General features: G+C 38.3%; 1 pseudogene across 1 annotated transcript; it reads left to right on the forward strand.

Moving 5' to 3' along the window:
• The first annotated feature begins 1066 nt into the window (after window positions 1-1066).
• Window positions 1067-8507, forward strand: LOC309660086 (hepatoma-derived growth factor-related protein 3 pseudogene; annotated as a pseudogene). The gene has a single exon. The product of its transcript is annotated as a hepatoma-derived growth factor-related protein 3 pseudogene (transcript).
• Window positions 8508-22383: the final 13876 nt, after the last annotated feature.

Consider the following 22383-nt stretch of genomic DNA (forward strand, 5'->3'; position numbering starts at 1 on the left):
GAGATTCCTCATTTAGATAATGATTTCAATGTAATTATTTACTATGTCAGATTATTGTGAATATTAAATAATATGGAACTTATAAGCACAGATGTAAGTGCATAATTAAAAGTGTAGACTTCAAACCACACTGCTGGATTTAAATATTAGCTTCACCACTTTTCAGCTGTGTGACCTGAACAATTTACTTAATCTCTTTTTCTCTCAGTTTTTATAAACTAGGCATGATAATAATAGCACCTACCTCAAAGAGTTGTCATAATGATTGAGTTAATTAATATATGTGAAACTCCTAGATTAGTACCTGGAAAATGAGCCCTCTATAATTTTGGCATTACATATAACACGTTTATATATTATATAATTATGTAAAATATATATAATATTTAGCTCTATGTGCCAATTGTCTGGCACATAGTAAGCAGTCAGTATAGTACTATGTTTTTCTTGAGATTATATTTTACAAACTTGAATATTTACCTCTTCATGTCTTTTTTGAGAGCATTTGAGGGTAGAAAAGATACAAAGTAAAATTAACCCTTGAACATGTATTAAGTAGTGTTTACTAATATACTCTACTTTTTCAAGAATGATGACCCTTGGGGTACCATGTGTCTTAAGAGCAATATTTTAATATATGATACTTATTGAACATGAATAGGGGTAATTTATATAGTTAGTTTTAAAGAAATGGTATGCCTGAGAAAATAAGTATTCAAATGAGCCATATATGACGAGTAGAAATTAGCTGGGCAACATATGATGGGGGGATCTTCCTAGCGGAGAGAAGAGCACATATAAAGGATCTATGAGTGGATTAGGGAGTCTGTTGGGACTTGGCTGACATTTTAAAACTCCATCAAAATTATTTTTAAAAATTTAAATACAATGAAAACGTTATTGGATTTGAGACTAAGATTGCAGGGATATATATTTCCCTCCAATTAGAATAAAACTCAATGCACTTCACTCAGTAAGCAAGGATCCCGAAAAACTGATTCCAAAATTGATAAGCAATTATACCGCCTCGCCGTCGCTTCCCTTCGTCGGAGCGGCCACTCGTCCGCCCGCCCGCCCGGCTCGAGGCCCGCGGGGAGCGCGGCGCAGTCCCTTGGCCCGCGGAGAGGCGGCCCCCCGGCATCTTCGCGGCGCCCACGGACAACCAGGAAGGGGAGCGGCCCAGATGGCGCGTCCTCGGCCCCGCGAGTACAAGGCGGGCGACCTGGTCTTCGGCAAGATGAAGGGCTACCCGCACTGGCCGGCCCGGATTGATGAACTCCCAGAGGGAGCTGTGAAGCCTCCAGCCAATACGTATCCTATCTTCTTTTTTGGCACCCATGAAACTGCATTTCTAGGTCCCAAAGACCTTTTCTCTTATAAGGAATACAAAGACAAGTTTGGGAAGTCAAGCAAACGGAAAGTATTTAATGAAGGATTGTGGGAAATAGAAAATAACCCAGGAGGAAAGTTTATTGGGTACCAGGCCATTCAGCAACAGAACTCTTCAGAAACCGAGGGAGAAGGCGGGAATACTGCAGCGGCAAACAGTGAGGAAGAAGGTGATAGAAGAAGATGGAAAAGGCAAAAGAAAGAAAAGCAGGCTCAAAACGGAAAAAATCATACACTTCAAAGAAATCCTCTAAACAGTCCCGGAAATCTCCAGGAGATGAAGATGACAAGGACTGCAAAGAAGAAGAAAATAAAAGCAGCTCTGAGGGTGGAGATGCCGGCAATGACACAAGAAACACAACTTCAGACTTGCAAAAAACCAGTGAAGGGACCTAACTACCATAATGAATGCTGCATATTAAGAAAACCACAAGAAGGTTATATGTTTGGTTGTCTAATATTCTTGGATTTGATATGAACCAACACATAGTCCTTGTTGTCATTGACAGAACCCCAGTTTGTATGTACATTATTCTCATTCCTCTCTGTTGTGTTTTGGGGGAAAAAGACATTTTAGCCTTTTTTAAGGTTATTGATTTAATTTCATGTTATTTGGTTGCGTGAAGTTGCCCTTAACCACTAAGGATTATCCAGATTTTTGCATAAGCTGATACAAGTCTAGGAACCTTTATCAAGGCAGTTATGTTCATCAGTCTCCTGCCTTTACTCCACCATCACCAAACACTCAGTTAAATATAAATTAGCATTTTTTAAAATGACCCCTCAATATAATGCTTAAGGGATTTCCTCTCTGTGACAGAACCCAGGAACCAATTCCTAGATAGATAATGTTGGCATACTGAAGATGAACTTAAAATTGTTCTTCAGTTTTGAGGCCATGTGTAAAGTTTAATCATATTGTAAAATATCTATTCCGTATTAGAAATAAGTAGTTGACAGCATATACTTCTCAAAACTCATGTTGTTAACGTACACAAACTCAGTTTCTATATGTGAAGTTAGTGAGTCTTTTGTGTTACTCCAAAATAAGGCAATGATTTATTTTTTCCCAATCTCAATACAATTTGAGCTAATTAGTCAAGTTTGATACTTTACATTTTAAAGCTGAAATCAGCAGTAGCCCTTTGGGAAGTAAGACAAAGCATTGACTTTTAAATATAGACTTTTAAAATGATCTGTTGTTTTCTTTTGGAACTAGAATTGGAATTCTAGAATTTGGAATTAGAATAGTTAATACTCATCCACAAACCATTATTATGTGTACATTATTGTTGCAATTGTGATAATAGAAAATTTTATTTATTTTTTTGCCAGCTTATATTGTGAGAACACATTTAGTTAGTGTTTTATCAATCCTGTTATGCTTGTCCTTGGAACATCTTTCGCATATTCAACGTTTGTAGTTGAAAAGTTTACTGTAAAAAAAAATCAAAAACAAAAAAAGTATTGTTTTTACAGAATAAATTTATTGGAACGTATACTGGGAGTAAGGTTTGAGGTTGTAAACAACTAGGTTAGTGTAATTTGGCTTCATATATGTAATGTGAAGTATTAATGTAATTCATATATTAAAGCAAAAATTGTTTACAGCAAGTTGACAATAGAATCAAATGCAGGTGAGGGTTTTCTTTTTCTTTTTTTTTAAACACTCTATGGGTTTTAGGGGTTTTTTTAAACACTGCGGGGAGGGAGAGGAATTGGCTCATGATTGCTCAAACGTCTAAGATACTTACCAGTTCAGTGGACCCTAAATTCACACACTTGACATTATCCATGCATTGATTTGGACCCCATTTGCTTTTGGTTTTCTTATTTTGGTGAAGAGCTAGTAAATAACATGAAGAAAAAACATGAGTGGCTCTAAAAGCTGAGGGCCATTGGTGATGATGATGGTAGTGGTGGTGGTGCTGATGATGGCAGCGGAGGGCATGAAAGCAGCAGTCCACTTACCACTCCCGGGCTCTGAGGAGGCGGCTGGATTTTCGGTCTGTTTCTCTTACTTAGCAAATATTGATTTTCCTCTCTTATACCCACTCACACTTCCAAATATGAAAAGTTCATTAAAAGATAATGGGAATGCCAATCCAGTTCTTTTTCCTTAGAAGTTACTTTTTAATTTTGAATATTTTAATTTAAAAGTAATGAAATTTAATTAATTCATCAAAAGTCCTCTTCATTGCTCACACTAAAACATGAGAATGCAGATGACATTTTGAATTGGAACATATAACTGACAGATTTTTAAAACAAAAAGCGTAAAGACTACAGAACTTTTTCTGAAAAAAAATATACAAAATGTTTCAAATTTAATAAGATTTGTCTTCATAAAAGACCAAAAATAATTTATTAAAAATATACACAGAAATACAATAGAAACATTTCCAGTCACCAATAAAATAAGGGTAATGATAAAGTTATAGATTCCTCCTTAGCTATTTAGACTCAAAAAAAGTTCAGTAAAAGCAATTTTTGAAACAGCAGTAAATAATATACTTTCCTTGGGAAAATATTTTTCAAACAACACTTTTAAATATTCTGATAATTTATCTTTTATATTGAGGTTGATAATAAAACATATAGATCTTATATGCAAAAATATTTCTCCATCTGTATTTGCTATTTTGACATTTTAAAAATGCATAGACCATTTTCACTTTTGAATAGTTTCCTTTTCATGCTCACTATTATAGGAGCTAAATTGTAATTTTTCACTTATATTTAATGTGTGCAAACAGAATATTGAGATAGGTGGTCAAGTTTATTCACAAATAACTTGAAATATATTTCTTTAAACAAGCTTTCTGAATAACTTCAATTTTCCTTCATAAAAAGAAAATTTATCCACATAATTCCTATGATAGCTCACATATACAGTATGGAGCAAGAATTTATGTATTCTTAAATGTTCCTTTATGGGAAGAGAGTGGAATGGGACCAAATACTGGTACCAAAATAACAAAAGTCAGTAATCTAGAGAGAAAGAACATAAAATAATGCTTTTATTCAGCTTTTTCATCTGCTTTTGTTTTTATGAAGAACTCTGGTTTGTAGATACAGCGATAGGCCAAGAGCTGAGGAAGAACTCCATATGCTATGTTTAATGCTAAAAAAAGGATTTTCGCTTCTTCAGGGACTCTGTAGACATAAGCAGTTCTAGCATGAAGAGAAGCACCGATGTGAGAAAACAGACTGTCACATTAAAAAAAAAGACGGATAAGTGTGAATTTTGGGTTTAGTTGGATGCACGATGAGTTCTGAATGATTCATTCAGACCATGCTCCTGTGCCCTCAAAACCAGGACTTTGAAACAATCCATAGTCTTCAATATTTCATTGAATTTAGGGCCGGTCTTGACATAACTGTTCAAATAAAGTAAACCTTCTTTAGCATGTCTTTATCAGGCTAGCTGTTTTTTTTTAACCCATCTAGTGCCCCCATACCAAACAGTAGTGGCTCAATTTAACAAAACATCTGAATAAAATCTGCTTTTTCCTGATTTGCATTCTGGAGATATCCTATATAGGAATTCAGTTGTGGCTCACAAAATGTGTTCCAATAAAAATGAAGCAAGTACAGAGTTTAGACAGCTTAAAATATTTTTAGCATAACTATTTAAAGAGAAGCACTGAGGGAGGACCTCAGCTTCATTTATCAGTTCTTTCACCTACTGCTTGGAGCAAGAGCTCAAAGCCCTTCATTATACATTTGTTTGTTTATTTATTCATGTATTTGTTTTTTATGCAACTTAAAAAATACTAAGGGTTGTTTTGTGAGATAAGGTGGGGTAGGGATTTGGTTGCTCTTTATAAAATGACAAATGTACATGCAGGCAACCTTTTCAAATCAAATTATTTAGAAGTATGGCTTGTCAGCATAATCTGAGTTTACAAAACAGAAAGGCAAGAGCTTCCCATTTGTACTTAGATTACTTGTTGAGAACATACCTTCAGAATGTGCCAGCTGGTCTTTTTGGATACTTTTCATAAGCACAGGGGAAAACTATTAGAAAAGGTTTCTGTGAAAGTATTTCCTCAGGATCCTTGTATCATTAGGGAATGCAACCCTGGAGTCTGCATTTCATATCTGACTGAAATTCAAGATATACACAAATAAAGGACTGGGAATCTAAATGTAATAAGTGGTGACTTAGTTCATCAGGATCAAAGTGAAGAGACAGAAGATACTATAATCTAAAGAAGGCACAGAAGTAACAAGAATGAAAACTAAATAATTTGCTTTAAATACACATAAGTTATCTTACATTTCCTTCCATATGAAGGAATCAGTTTATTCTGCTAAGTGGTTAACAAAAGTGTTACTTAGCACTTGACTTTACTATGATGATCAAAGGACGAGTTTTCATAAGCAGTATATATACGGATTGTATCAGTGACAGATTTTAACAGGTTCCATTTTTACAAGTTACTGATACATTCTGGGGGCCTCTGGTAGTTTTGCTACTTTCTGGAGATAGAAATTAAATTAGTGTGGTGTGTTGCCAAGGACGCAGGGACCAACGCCAATGCCTACGCAGGAATCATCTGCATTGTGATCTGTGAGGCACTGAGAGGGCTCTGCCCTCAAACACACCTCCCCCGGGGCACATGCCCAAACAGAACTCAGCAAACGTTAAGCATTTCATCTCTGGGCTATGAAGACAAAAGACCTTGAGAATAAAGGGCATTTGAGAGGCTGCCCTGAGAAGCTGCTCTTGTGGACATTCTAGGAACACTGAACAGGAACTTGGCCCCTGTCACTATTTTCTCCTAGGACCTATTTTGAATAACAATATTTTTCTGAATATATAACCAAACTTTTTCTTCTGGACTAGAGGCCAGATTTGAACCACGTTTTTCAGAAATATGCATTTGGTGTCTGTCTTTATAGACACATCTCAAAAATCACCAAATTTGGGGAAATGGGAACCATAGTTTGAGAGAATGATATGAGCAATCATGCCTACTTGCATAGGGAACCTGCTAAAAAGTCTGATTTCGCAGGCTTTTTTGCTGCACTAACCAATGCAGTTAATACCTCATTTTCACAAACAGCCAACTCATGGCAACATTAAAAAATGATCATGTCCTTAGATTAGATTATAAGCCCACCGGGCAGGTACTGTGTCTGATGTTTTGTGTGGCACAAAACATTGTTAGAGCTTGATAAACATTCACATTGTTAGAGCTTAATAAACGTTCAACAGTAAAAAAATAAAAAGCAATTATAAAGGTCCATGAATTGACAAAACTGTTGTAAAAAATATACCATGGGGTGGGGTTGAGGGAATGAAGTCTACTCCACCAGATATTTAAGAAACACTACAAAGCTGTAGCAATAAAACTGTGTAGTGTTGATGCAGAGACAGTGAGCCTCTTGGAACATAATAAAGAGGCCAGAAAAAGAAGTATTTTGGAACCTTGGTATAGATATGTCTGTGATGTCACATAGCAGTGGAAAAGAGCTGATAAAGAAAAATAAAATTAGCAGTCTGTCACCAACAACATGAAACAAAAGTCTATATTACTTTGACTATGAAATGAAACAATAAAATCAATAGAAGAACACATATAGGAATACCTTTATCAAAGGATCAAGAAAGATAGGAAGATCCTCAAAGCCCAATATTAAATTATATATGTATATATTATATTATGTATATTTATATATGTAAATGGACTAAATCAAAATAATTTCTCATCACTGAAATATACTGACAAAATTAACAGAAGCATTCATTGCAATATGGAAAACAAAACAATAGCACAAAAGAATACATAAAATATAAATGAATTACCAGTTGACCCAGTTGAAGGAGACCCAGTTGAAAACTATAAGAAAATGAATAATCATTTTTTATGAGTGAAAACTCATACAGCTAACAATATATAGAGAGATATATAATCTCACCAGTAGGCAGAGAAATACAAATTAAAGTCTCAGAGAGATACCACCTTACACCTAACAAATTGGTAAGTATTAGAATATTGAATATTAATTCTCTATGGTATATATAATTAGGAAGCTATTTTGTAGAACTATTGTTCTACAACATTATTAGTGAAACTAATTATGGTATTAAAATTTTTCTGGGTAACAATTAACCGCAAAAATCTCACAGGTACACAGAATATTTATTTTTGTCCACATATTTGCAGTTCTAGTTTGGCTGATCTAAGCTGGGTTTGGCTGGGCCCTGTTGGTCTCTGACTTCTAGTTGGGATTATGTCAACTCCACATGATATCATCTTGGAACTCAGGCTGAAGGAGCAGCTGCTATCTGAGGCATATTCTTTTCAGGGTGTATCTTAGGAGCGCAAGAGGTAAAGAAAAATCATGCAAGCACATTTGAGCTTCTGCTTCCATCTTGGCCACTAAAATCCCATTAGACTTTCTAGCTACATGACCAATTCAAATGTCAGTGGTGTAAGGGAATATATTCTTCTACTGGAATGGAAGGCACTGCAAGGTCATGTGGCCATGGGCAGGAGTAAATAATTCGGTAACAGGGAGGAGTAGAGAACTGGGTGCAGTAATCCAATATTTCACATTCACTGTATTCACACCCTACCACCATCAAGCCAACATAAATTCTCAGGGAATCATATGTAGAAATGTCTGTCATTACACTGTATCTTCAACTGATTCCTCTCAAAGGCTGTGGCAAGGACTTGAGTGAAACTGATTAATTTGGGAAGTGATCCAGGGAATCTGGAGAAAATGAGTAGGAAGATTTTGGCAAGGAAGTAAGAAAAAACAGCAAGGTATGTTTTATGGAGTTAGGAACATCTGTGGATGAGTAAAGGTGAATTCTGTTGGTGCCCAACTGAGGAAACATTGAGATTATACTTCAGAGTTGGCCTCTGCAGGCTAGATTCTGGTCACTTACTCAGTCCACCTATTGAGGGTAATTCCTTGGTGTTAATTCCCCACAATTCCTGACTGAGTAAGCTTCCTTTGCTTCCCCTAAAGCAGAAAACAGAAAGAATGTATTTACATATCTTTTTCTTTTCTTTTTTTTAACATCTTTATTGGAGTATAATTGCTTTACAATGTTGTGTTAGTTTCTGCTTTATAACAAAGTGAATCAGCTATACATATACATATACATACATATGTATACTTATCTTTTTCTTGATGTGGGATGTATCTTGTATGCATGGGGACTTTAAATGCCAGCTGTAGGTGAGGTCACAGGTAGCCCAATGAATGTACCCTGCCATGCAGAAAGCTTTGGCTATGCATTGCTTATGATAGTAATGTATTAAATATATCTTATTGTTCCATCAGTAATGGAATGTAAAAGTAGAACATGTTATATAGATACAATTAATTTTTCAGCAATTCTAAAAAAAGAACAAACTATATTTGGGAAAACTTGTTCTAAAATATATTGAACCAGAAATAACAAAAACCATTAAAATTTATACAAATCACTTCCAAATAGTACCTTATATACTTATGTATACACATATATCACTTAGACATAAATTCAATAAATCTATGAGAGTAAGTGTCAATGTCAGGAAGAGGAGTGCAATTGGAGCATGAGATTAAAGAGAAAACATTAGAACCACAAGGAGAAGGGTGCTGATGAGAAGATCCTGTGAACAGAGTATTAGCAACTCAATTCTACACAACTGAGATTCCTGCATTTGAGATTCCGTCATATAGATATATAGATAGATACATAGGTAGATAGATAGATAGATAGATGTAGGTGTAGATGGAGATACATAGATATCAGTACTTAGCCTATGTACTTATATCTCTACATCTCTCTATCTGCCTCTATTTACTTATCTATTATCTATTTATCATCCTTCTCTATCTATCTTCTTGCTTAGCAGCCCACATTTCTACCACAGCCTTTTTACTTCTTCCTGAAATAGTAAGTTGACTTAGAATCAGATGAAATTATATAGAGAATAAGATGGGAATCCACCACTTAGACAAATTTATTGTTTCCAAATGTTCTAAATTAAAACAAAACCAATACAACCAAATAATGGGCTCAGAGAAAGCTCTATGGATCTACCCTACTTTCAGAATGAAGAAAATGGTTTAAGAGCTGAAATGAAATGATCTCCTAAAAGAGTTTGTATCTATGTACAGCATGTAGATGTCAGGACTAATATCAGAAATAAAGCCAGAGTTGTAATAATTTAAATTATATTTTAAATGTAATTTATATTTTTAGGATATTTGGGCAAAAGCTATCATCAACTATTTAGTATTTGTGAAATCATTTCCTTATTAACAAAAGCATGAAATCATATTTTTTATTGACTTATAGGCAATTTATAATAATGTATTAGTTTCAGGTATAAACATAGTGATTCAATATTTTTATAGATTAAACTCTAGTTAAAGCTATTAAAAATAATGGCTATATTTCCCTGTATTGTACAATATGTCCTTGCTTATCTAATATTTTATTCATAGTGGTTGTATCTCTTAATCCCATACCCCTATCTTGCCCCTCCCCCTTCACTCTCCCTACTGCTAACCACTTGTTTGTTCTCTACATCTGTGAGTCTGTCTCTGTTTTGTTATAAATATTTGTTACTTTTGTTTTTTACGTTCCACACATAAGTGATAACATAGAGTGTCTTTCTCTGATTTTTTTTTTAACATCTTTATTGGAGTATAATTGCTTTACAATGGTGTGTTAGTTTCTGCTTTTTAACAAAGTGAATCAGTTATACATATACATATGTCCCCATATCTCTTCCCTCCTGCATCTCCCTCCCTCCCACCCTCCCTATCCCACCCCTCTAGGTGGTCACAAAGCACCAAGCTGATCTCCCTGTGCTATGCAGCTGCTTCCCAGTAGCTATCTATTTTACGTTTGGTACTGTATATATGTTCATGCCACTCTCTCACGTAGTCTCAGTTTAGCCTTCCCCCTCCCCAAATCCTCAAGTCCATTCTCTAGTAGGTCTGTGTCTTTATTCCTGTCTTGCCCCTAGGTTCTTCATGACCTTTTTTTTTTTTTTTAGATTCGATATATATGTGTTAGCATATGGTATTTGTTTTTCTCTTTCTGACTTACTTCACTCTGTATGACAGACTCTAGGTCCAGCCACCTCACGACAAATAACTCAATTTCGTTTCTTTTATGGCTGAGTAATATTCCATTGTATATATGTACCACATCTTCTTTATCCATTCATCTGTTGATGGACACTTAGGTTGCTTCCATGTCCTGGCTATTGTAAATAGTGCTGCAATGAACATTTTAGTACATGACTCTTTTTGAATTATGGTTTTCTCAGGGTATATGCCCAGTAGTGGGATTGCTGGGTCATATGGTAGTTCTATTTTTAGTTTTTTAAGGAACCTCCATACTGGTCTCCATAGTGGCTGTATCAATTTACATTCCCACCAACAGTGCAAGAGGGTTCCCTTTTCTCCACACCCTCTCCAGCATTTATAGTTTGTAGAATTTTTGATGATGGCCATTCTGACCCGCGTGAGATGATATCTCATTGTAGTTTTGATTTACATTTCTCTAATGATTAATGATGTTGAGCATTCTTTCATGTGTTTGTTGCCAATCTGTATATCTTCTTTGGAGAAATGTCTATTTAGGTCTTCTGCCCATTTTTGGATTGGGTTGTTTGTTTTTTTGATATTGAACTGCATGAGCTGCTTGTACATTTTGGAGATTAATCCTTTGTCAGTTGCTTCATTTGCAAATATTTTCTCCCATTCTGAGGGTTGTCTTTTTGTCTTGTTTATGGTTTCCTTTGCTGTGCAAAAGCTTTTAAGTTTCATTAGGTCCCATTTGTTTATTTTGGTTTTATTTCCATTTCTCTAGGAGGTGGGTCAAAAAGTATCTTGCTGTGATTGATGTCATAGAGTGTTCTGCCTATGTTTTCCTCTAAGAGTTTCATAGTGTCTGGCCTTATAATTAGGTCTTTAATCCATTTTGAGTTTATTTTTGTGTATGGTGTTAGGGAGTGTTCTAATGTCATTCTTTTGTATGTAGCTGTCCAGTTTCCCCAGCACCACTTATTGAAGAGGCTGTCTTTTCTCCACTGTATATTCTTGCCTCCTTTATCAAAGACAAGGTGACCATATGTGCATGGGTTTATCTCTGGGCTTTCTTTCCTGTTCCATTTAACTATATTTCTGTTTTTATTCCAGTACCATACTGTCTTGATTACTGTAGCTTTGCAGTATAGTCTGAAGTCTGGGAGCCAGATTCCTCCAGCTCCGTTTTTCTTTCTCAAGATTGCTATGGCTATTCGGGGTCTTTTGTGTTTCCATACAAATTGTGAAATTTTTTGTTCTAGTTCTGTGAAAAATGCCAGTGGTAGTTTGATAGGGATTGCATTGAATCTGTACATCGCTTTGGGTAGTATAGTTATTTTCACAATGTTGATTCTTCCAATCCAAGAACATGGTATATGTCTCCATCTATTTGTATCATCTTTAATTTCTTTCATCAGTGTCTTATAATTTTCTGCATACAGGTCTTTTGTCTCCTTAGGTAGGTTTATTACTAGATATTTTATTCTTTTAGTTGCAATGGTAAATGGAAGTGTTTTCTTAAATTCGTTTTCAGATTTTTCATCCTTAGTGTATAGGAATGCAAGAGATTTCTGTGCATTAATTTTGTATCTTGCACTTTACCAAATTCATTGATTAGCTCTAGTAGTTTTCTGGTAGCATCTTTAGGATTCTCTATGTAGAGTATCATGTCATCTGCAAACAGTGACAGCTTTACATCTTCTTTTCCAATTTGGATTCCTTTTATTTCTTTTTCTTCCCTGATTGCTGTGGCTAAATCTTCCAAAACTATGTTGAATAACAGTGGTGAGAGTAGGCAACCTTGTCTTGTTCCTGATCTTAGTGGAAATGGTTTCAATTTTTCACCATTCAGGATGATGTTGGTTGTGGATTTGTCATTTATGGCCTTTATTATGTTGAAGAAAGTTCCCTCTATGCCTACTTTCTGGAGGGTTTTTATCATAAATGGGTGTTGAATTTTGTCAAAAGCTTTCTCTGCATCTATTGAGATGATCATATGGTTTTTCTCCTTTAATTTGTTAATATCGTGTATCACATTGATGGATTTGCATATACTGAAGAATCCTTGCATTCCTGGGATACACCCCACTTGATCATGGTGTATGATACTTTTAATGTGCTGTTGGATTCTGTTTGCTAGTGTTTTGTTGAGGATTTTTGCATCTATGTTCATCAGTGATATTGGCCTGTAGTTTTCTTTCTTTGTGACATCTTTCTCTGGTTTTGGTATCAGGGTGATGGTGGCCTCGTAGAATGAGTTTGGGAGTGTTCCTCCCTTTGCCATATTTTGGAAGAGTTTGAGAAGGATAGGTGTTACCTCTTCTCTAAATATTTGAGGAATTCGCCTGTGAATCCATCAGGTCCTGGGCTTTTGTTTGTTGGAAGATTTTTAATCAGTTTCAATTTCAGTGCTTCTGATTGGTCTGTTCATATTTTCTATTTCTTCCTGGTTCAGTCTCAGAAGGTTGTGCTTTTCTAAGAATTTGTCCATTTCTGCCAGGTTGTCCATTTTATTGGCATATAGTTGCTTGTACTAATCTCTCATGATCCATTTCTGCAGTGTCAGTTGTTACTTCTCCTTTTTCATTTCTAATTCTATTGATTTGAGTCTTCTCCTTTTTTTCTTCATGAGTCTGGCTAATGGTTTATCAGTTTTGTTTATCTTCTCAAAGAACCAGCTTTTAGTTTTATTGATCTTTGCTATCGTTTCCTTCATTTCTTTTTCATTTATTTCTGATCTGATCTTTATGATTTCTTTCCTTCTGCCAACTCTGGATTTCTTTGTTCTTCTTTCTCTAATTGCTTTAGATGTAAGGTTAGGTTGTTTATTTGAGATGTTTCTTGTTTCTTAAGGTAGGATTGTATTTCTACAAACTTCCCTCTTTGAACTGCTTTTGCTGCATCCCATAGGTTTTGGGTTGCCGTGTTTTCATTGTCACTTGTTTCTAGGTATTTTTTGATCTCCTCTTTTATTTCTTCAGTGATCTCTGGTTATTAAGTCGTGTATTGTTTAGCCTCCATGTGTTTGTATTTTTTACAGATTTTTCCTGTAATTAATATCTAGTCTCATAGCACTGTGGGCAGAAAAGATACTTGATACGATTTCAGTTTTCTTAAATTTACCAAGGCTTGATTTGTGACCCAAATATGATCTATCCTGGAGAATGTTCCATGATCGCTTGAGAAGAATGTGTATTCTGTTGTTTTTGGATGGAACGTCCTATAAATATCAATTAAGTCCATCTTGTTTAATGTATCATTTAAAGTTTGTGCTTCCTTATTTATTTTCATTTTGGATGATCTGTCCATTGGTGAAAGTGGGGTGTTAAAGTCCCCTACTATGACTGTGTTACTGTCAATTTCCCCTTTTATGGCTGTTAGTATTTGCCTTATGTATTGAGGTGCTCCTATGTTGGGTGCATAAATATTTACAATTGTTATATCTTCTTCTTGGATTGATCCCTAGATCATTATGTAGTGTCCTTCTTTGTCTCTTGTAATGGTCTTTGTTTTAAAGTCATTTTTTTTTTTTTTTTTTTAACATCTTTATTGAAGTATAATTGCCTTACAATGGTGTGTTAGCTTCTGCTTTATAACAAAGTGAATCAGTTATACATATACAATATGTTCCCATTTCTCTTCCCTCTTGCATCTCCCTCCCTCCCACCCTCCCCATCCCATCCCTCTAGATGGTCACAAAGCACCGAGCTGATCTCCCTGTGCTATGCGGCTGCTTCCCACTAGTTATCTATTTTACATTTGGTAGTGTATATATGTCCATGACACTCTCTTACCCTGTCACATCTCACCCCACCCCCTCCCCATATCCTCAAGTCCATTCTCTAGTAGGTCTGTGTCTTTATTCCCGTCTTGCCACTAGGTTCTTCATGGCCTCTTTTTTTTTTTTTTTTTTTTTTTCCCCTTAGATTCCGTATATATGTGTTAGCATACTGTATTTGTTTTTCTCTTTCTGACTTACTTCACTCTGTATGACAGACTCTAACTCCATCCACCTCATTACAAATACCTCCATTTCATTTCTTTTTATGGCTGAGTAATATTCCATTGTATATATGTGCCACATCTTCTTTATCCATTCATCTGTCGATGGACATTTAGATTGCTTCCATGTCCTGGCTATTGTAAATAGAGCCGCAATGAACATTTTGGTACATGACTCTTTTTGACTTATGGTTTTCTCAGGGTATATGTCCAGTAGTGGGATTGCTGGGTCGTATGGTAGTTCTATTTGTAGTTTTTTAAGGAACCTCCATACTGTTCTCCATAGTGGCTGTATCAATTTACATTCCCACCAACAGTGCAAGAGTGTTCCCTTTCCTCCACACCCTCTCCAGCATTTATTGTTTCTAGATTTTTTGATGATGGCCATTCTGACCGGTGTGAGATGATATCTCATTGTAGTTTTGATTTGCATTTCTCTAATGATTAATGATGTTGAGCATTCTTTCATGTGTCTGTAGGCCATCTGTATATCTTCTTTGGAGAAATGTCTATTTAGGTCTTCGGCCCATTTTTGGATTGGGTTGTTCGTTTTTTTGTTATTGAGCTGCATGAGCTGCTTGTAAATCTTGGAGATTAATCCTTTGTCAGTTGCTTCATTTGCAAATATTTTCTCCCATTCTGATGGTTGTCTTTTGGTCTTGTTTATGGTTTCCTTTGCTGTGCAAAAGCTTTTAAGTTTCATTAGGTCCCATTTGTTTATTTGTGTTCTTATTTCCATTTCTCTGGGAGCTGGGTCAAAAAGAATCTTGCTGTGATGTATGTCATAGAGTGTTCTGCCTATGTTTTCCTCTAAGAGTTTGATAGTGTCTGCCCTTACACTTAGGTCTTTAATCCATTTTGAGTTTATTTTTGTGCATGGTGTCAGGGAGTGTTCTATTTTCATACTTTTACATGTACCTGTCCAATTTTCCCAGCACCACTTATTGAAGAGGCTGTCTTTTCTCCACTGTATATGCTTGCCTCCTTTATCAAAAATAAGGTGCCCATATGTGTGTGGGTTTATCTCTGGGCTTTCTATCCTGTTCCATTGATCTATATTTCTGTTTTTGTGCCAGTACCAAACTGTCTTGATTACTGAAGCTTTGTAATATAGTCTGAAGTCAGGGAGCCTGATTCCCCCAGCTCCATTTTTCGTTCTCAAGATTGCTTTGGCTATTCGGGGTCTTTTGTGTTTCCATACAAATTGTGAAATTTTTTGTTCTAGTTCTGTGAAAAATGCCAGTGGTAGTTTGATAGGGATTGCATTGAATCTGTAGATTGCTTTGGGTAGTAGAGTCATTTTCACAATGTTGATTCTTCCAATCCAGGAACATGGTATATCTCTCCATCTATTTGTATCATCTTTAATTTCTTTCATCAGTGTCTTATAATTTTCTGCATACAGGTCTTTTGTCTCCTTAGGTAGGTTTATTCCTAGATATTTTATTCTTTTTGTTGCAATGGTAAATGGGAGTGTTTTCTTAATTTCACTTTCAGATTTTGCGTCATTAGTGTATAGAAATGCAAGAGATTTCTGTGCATTAATTTTGTATCCTGCTACTTTACCAAATTCATTGATTAGCTCTAGGAGTTTTCTGGTAGCATCTTTAGGATTCTCTATGTATAGTATCATGTCATCTGCAAATAGTGACAGCTTTACTTCTTCTTTTCCGATTTGGATTCCTTTTATTTCTTTGTCTTCTCTGATTGCTGTGGCTAACACTTCCAAAACTATGTTGAATAATAGTGGTGAGAGTGGGCAACCTTGTCTTGTTCCTGATCTTAGTGGAAATGGTTTCAGTTTTTCACCATTGAGGACAATGTTGGCTGTGGGTTTGTCATATATGGCCTTTATTATGTTGAGGAAAGTTCCCTCTATGCCTACTTTCTGCAGGGTTTTTATCATAAATGGGTGTTGAATTTTGTCGAAAGCTTTCTCTGCATCTATTGAGATGATCATATGGTTTTTCTCCTTCAGTTTGTTAATATGATGTATCACATTGATTGATTTGCGTATATTGAAGAATCCTTGCATTCCTGGGATAAACCCCACTTGATCATGGTGTATGATCCTTTTAATGTGCTGTTGGATTCTGTTTGCTAGTATTTTGTTGAGGATTTTTGCATCTATGTTCATCAGTGATATTGGCCTGTAGTTTTCTTTCTTTGTGACATCTTTGTCTGGTTTTGGTATCAGGGTGATGGTGGCCTCGTAGAATGAGTTTGGGAGTGTTCCTCCCTCTGCAATATTTTGGAAGAGTTTGAGAAGGATAGGTGTTAGCTCTTCTCTAAATGTTTGATAGAATTCACCTGTGAAGCCATCTGGTCCTGGGCTTTTGTTTGTTGGAAGGTTTTTAATCACAGTTTCAATTTCAGTGCTTGTGATTGGTCTGTTCATATTTTCTATTTCTTCCTGGTTCAGTCTCGGCAGTTTGTGCCTTTCTAAGAATCTGTCCATTTCTTCCAGGTTGTCCATTTTATTGGCATAGAGTTGCTTGTAGTAATCTCTCATGATCTTTTGTATTTCTGCAGTGTCAGTGGTTACTTCTCCTTTTTCATTTCTAATTCTATTGATCTGAGTCTTCTCCCTTTTTCTCTTGATGAGTCTGGCTAATGGTTTATCAATTTTGTTTATCTTCTCAAAGAACCAGCTTTTAGTTTCATTGATTTTTGCTATTGTTTCCTTCATTTCTTTTTCATTTATTTCTGACCTGATCTTTATAATTTCTTTCCTTATGCTGGCTTTGGGGTTTTTTTGTTCTTCTTTCTCTAATTGCTTTAGGTGCAAGGTTAGGTTGTTTATTCGAGATGTTTCCTGTTTCTTGAGGTAGGCTTGTATTGCTATAAACTTCCCTCTTAGCACTGCTTTTGCTGCGTCCCATAGGTTTTGGGTCGTCGTATCTCCATTGTCATTTGTTTCTAGGTATTTTTTGATTTCCCCTTTGATTTCTTCAGTGATCACTTCGTTATTAAGTAATGTATTGTGTAGCCTCCATGTGTTTGTATTTTTTACAGGTCTTTTCCTGTAATTGATATCTAGTCTCATAGCGTTGTGGTCGGAAAAGATACTTGATACGATTTCAATTTTCTTAAATTTACCAAGGCTTGATTTGTGACCCAAGATATGATCTATCCTGGAGAATGTTCCATGAGCACTTGAGAAAAATGTGTATTCTGTTGTTTTTGGATGGAATGTCCTATAAATATCAATTAAGTCAATCTTGTTTAATGTATCATTTAAAGCTTGTGTTTCCTTATTTATTTTCATTTTGGATGATCTGTCCATTGGTGAGAGTGGGGTGTTAAAGTCCCCTACTATGATTGTGTTGCTGTCGATTTCCCCTTTTATGGCTGTTAGTATTTGCCTTATGTATTGAGGTGCTCCTATGTTGGGTGCATAAATATTTACAATTGTTATACCTTCCTCTTGTATCGATCCCTTGATCATTATATAGTGTCCTTCTTTGTCTCTTGTAATAGTCTTTATTTTAAAGTCTATTTTGTCTGATATGAGAATTGCTACTCCAGCTTTCTTTTGATTTCCATTTGCATGGAATATCTTTTTCCATCCCCTCACTTTCAGTCTATATGTGTCTCTAGGTCTGAAGTGGGTCTCTTGTAGACAGCATATATATGGGTCTTGTTTTTGTATCCATTCAGCCAGCCTGTGTCTTTTGGTGGGAGCATTTAATCCATTTACATTCAAGGTAATTATCGATATGTATGTTCCTATTCCCATTTTCGTAAATGTTTTGGGTTTGTTATTGTAGGTGTTTTCCTTCTCTTGTGTTTCTTGCCTAGAGAAGTTCCTTTAGCATTTGTTGTAAAGCTGGTTTGGTGGTGCTGAACTCTCTCAGCTTTTGCTTGTCTGTAAAGGTTTTAATTTCTCCATCGAATCTGAATGAGATCCTTGCTGGGTAGTGTAATCTTGGTTGCAGGTTTTTCTCCTTCATCACTTTAAGTATATCCTGCCACTCCCTTCTGGCTTGCAGAGTTTCTGCTGAAAGATCAGATGTTAACCTTATGGGGATTCCCTTGTGTGTTATTTGTTTTTTTTCCCTTGCTGCCTTTAATATGTTTTCCTTATATTTAATTTTTGACAGTTTGATTAATATGTGTCTTGGTGTGTTTCTCCTTGGGTTTATCCTGTATGGGACTCTCTGTGCTTCCAGGACTTGATTAACTATTTCCTTTCCCATATTAGGGAAGTTTTCAACTATAATCTCTTCAAATATCTTCTCAGTCCCTTTCTTTTTCTCTTCTTCTTCTGGGACCCCTATAATTCGAATGTTGGCGCGTTTAATGTTGTCCCAGAGGTCTCTGAGACTGTCCTCAGTTCTTTTCATTCTTTTTTCTTTATCCTGCTCTGCAGTAGTTATTTCCACCATTTTATCTTCCAGGTCACTTATCCTTTCTTCTGCCTCAGTTATTCTGCTATTGATCCCATCTAGAGTATTTTTAATTTCATTTATTGTGGTTTTCATCATTGCTTGGTTCCTCTTTAGTTCTTCTACGTCCTTGTTAAATGTTTCTTGCATTTTGTCTATTCTATTCCCAAGATTTTGGATCATCCTTACTATCATTATTCTGAATTCTTTTTCAGGTAGACTACCTATTTCCTCTTCATTTGTTAAGTCTGGTATGTTCTGACCCTGCTCCTTCATCTGCTGTGTGTTTTTCTGTCGTCTCATTTTGCTTATCTTACTGTGTTTGGGGTCTCCTTTTCACAGGCTGCAGGTTCGTAGTTCCTGTTGTTTTTGGTATCTGTCCCCAGTGGCTAAGGTTGGTTCAGTGGGTTGTGTAGGCTTCCTGGTGGAGGGAACTAGTGCCTGAGCTCTGGTGGATGAGGTTGGCTCTTGTCTTTCTGGTGGGCACGTCCACGTCTGGTGGTGTATTTTGGGGTGTCTGTGGCCTTCTTATGATTTTAGGCAGCCTCTCTGCTAATGGATGGGGCTGTGTTCCTGTCTTGCTAGTTGTTTGGCATATGGTGTCCAGCACTGTAGCTTGTTGGTCGTTGAGTGAAGCTGGGTCTTGATGTTGAGATAGAGATCTCTGAGAGATTTTTGCCGTTTGGTATTACGTGAAGCTGGGAGGTCTCTTGTGGACCAGTGTCCTGAAGTTGGCTCTCCCACCTCAGAGGCACGGCCCTGATGCCTGGCTGGAGCACCAAGAGCCTTTCGTCCACACGGCTCAGAGTAAAAGGGAGAAAAAATAGAAAGAAAGACAGAAAGAAAGAAAGAGGCTATAATATAGTGAAGTAAAATAAAGCTATTGTAAAGCAAAGCTATACAGACAGAATCGCACCCAGAAGCATATACATATACACTCACAAATAAAGGAAAAGGGGAAAAATTAATATATCCTGCTCCCAAAGTCCACCTCCTGAATTTGGGATGATTCGTTGTCTATTCAGGTATTCACCAGATGCAGGCACATCAAGTTGTTTGTGGAGTTTTAATCCGCTGCTTCTAAGGTTGCTGGGAGAGATTTCCCCTTATCTTCCCTGTTCGCACAGTTCCTGGGGTTCAGCTTTGGATTTGGACCCACCTCTGCGTGTAGGTCGCCTGAGGGCGTCTATTCCCCGCACAGACAGGACGGGGTTAAAGGAGCAGCTGCTTCGGGGGCTCTGGCTGACTCAGGCCGCGGGGAGGGAGGTGTACAGAGGAGGCGGGGTGAGCCTGCGGCGGCCGAGGCCGGCGTGACGTTGCACCAGCCTGAGGCGGGCAGTGCGTTCTCCCGGGGAACTTGTCCCCGGATCACGGGACCCTGGCAGTGGCGGGCTGCACAGGCTCCCGGAAGGGGCGATGTGGAGAGTGACTTGTGCTCACACACAGGCTTTTTGGAGGCGGCAGCAGCAGCCCCAGCGTCTCACGCCCGTCTCTGGGGTCCGTGCTGATCGCCGCGGCTCACGCCTTTCTCTGGAGTTCGTTTAGGCGGCACTCTGAATCCCCTCTCCTTGCGCGCCGCGAAACAAAGAGGCAAGAAAAAGTCTCTTGCCTCTTCGGCAGCTGCAGACTTTTTCCCGGACTCCCTACCAGCCAGCTGCGGTGCGCTAACCCCTTCAGGCTGTGTTCACGCCGCCAGCCCCAGTCCTCTCCCTGCGATCCAACCGAAACCGAAACCCGAGCCTCAGCTCCCAGCCCCGCCCGCCCCGGCGGGGGAGCAGACAAGCCTCTCGGGCTGGTGAGTGCTGCTCCGCGCCGAGCCTCTGTGCGGGAGTCTCTCCGTTTTTTTCCTCTGCGCCCCTGTTGCTGTGGGGTCTGCGGTGATCGCCGCGACTCGCGCCCTTCTCTGGAGTTCGTTTAGGCGGCGCTCTGAATCCCCTCTCCTTGCGCGCCGCGAAACAAAGAGGCAAGAAAAAGTCCCTTGCCTCTTCGGCAGCTGCAGACTTTTTCCCGGTCTCCCTCCCAGCCAGCTGTTGTGCGCTAATCCCTTCAGGCTGTGTTCACGCTGCCAGCCTCAGTCCTCTCCCTGCGATCCGACCGAAGCCGAGCCTCAGCTCCCAGCCCCGCCCGCCCCGGCGGGGGAGCAGACAAGCCTCTCGGGCTGGAGAGTGCTGCTCGGCGCCGAGCCTCTGTGCGGGAATCTCTCCGTTTTTCCCTCTGCGCCCCTGTTGCTGTGGGATCCGCGTTGGTAGCTGCGGCTCGCGCCCGTCTCTGAAGTTCGTTTAGGCAGCGCTCTGAATCCCCTCTCCTCGCGCACCAGGAAACAAAGAGGGAAGAAAAAGTCTCTTGCCTCTTCGGCAGCTGCAGACTTTTTCCCGGACTCCCTCTTGGCTAGCTGTGGTGCACTAACGCCTTCAGGCTGTGTTCACGCCGCCAACCCCAGTCCTCTCCCTGCGATCCGACCGAAGCCCGAGCCTCAGCTCCCAGCCCCGCCCGCCCCGGCGGGTGAGCAGACAAGCCTCTCGGGCTGGAGAGTGCTGCTCGGCGCCGAGCCTCCGTGCGGGAACCTCTCCGCTTTGCCCTCCGCACCCCTGTGGCTGCGCTCTCCTCCGTGGCTCCGAAGCTTCCCCCCTCTGCCACCCGCAGTCTCTGCCCGCGAAGGGGCTTCCTAGTGCGTGGAAATCTTTCCTCCTTCACGGCTCCCTCCCACTAGTGCAGGTGCCGTCCCTATTCTTTTGTCTCTGTTATTTCTTTTTTCTTTTGCCCTACCCAAGTATGGGGGGAGTTTCTTGCCTTTTTGGAGGTCGGACGTTTTCTGCCAGCGTTCAGTGGGTGTTCTGTAGGAGCAGTTCCACGTGTAGATGTATTTCTACTGTATCTGTGGGAAGGAAGGTGATCTCCGCGTCTTACTCTTCCGCCATCTTCCCGAGGACCTCCTTAAAGTCATTTTGATTGATATGAGAATTGCTACTCCAGCTTTCTTTTGATTTCCATTTGCATGGAATATCTTTTTCCATCCCCTCACTTTCAGTCTGTATGTGTCCCTAGGTCTGAAGTGGGTCTCTTGTAGACAGTATATATACAGGTCTTGTTTTTGTATCTATTCCGCCAGTCTATGTCTTTTAGTTGGAGCATTTAATCCATTTACATGTAAGGTAATTATCGATACGTATGTTCCTATTACCATTTTCTTAATTGTTTTGGTTTGTTATTTTAGGTCTTTTCCTTCTCTTGTGTTTCCTGCCTAGAGAAGTTCCTTTAGCATTTGTTGTAAAGCTCATTTGCTGGTGCTGAAATCTCTTAGCTTTTGCTTATCTGTAAAGGTTTTAATTTCTCTGTCAAATCTGAATGAGATCCTTGCTGGGTAGAGTAATCGTGGTTGTAGGGTTTTCTCCTTCATCACTTAAATATGTCCTGCCACTCCCTTCTGGCTTGCAGAATTTCTGCTGAAAGATCAGCTGTTAACCTTATGTTGATTCCCTTGTATATTATTTGTTGTTTTTCCCTTGCTGCTTTTAATATTTTTTCTTTGTATTTAATTTTTGTTAAT

The sequence above is a fragment of the Balaenoptera physalus genome, assembly GCF_965194825.1.
Source record: "Balaenoptera physalus genome assembly, chromosome: 4".
Taxonomy (NCBI): Eukaryota; Metazoa; Chordata; class Mammalia; order Artiodactyla; family Balaenopteridae; genus Balaenoptera; species Balaenoptera physalus.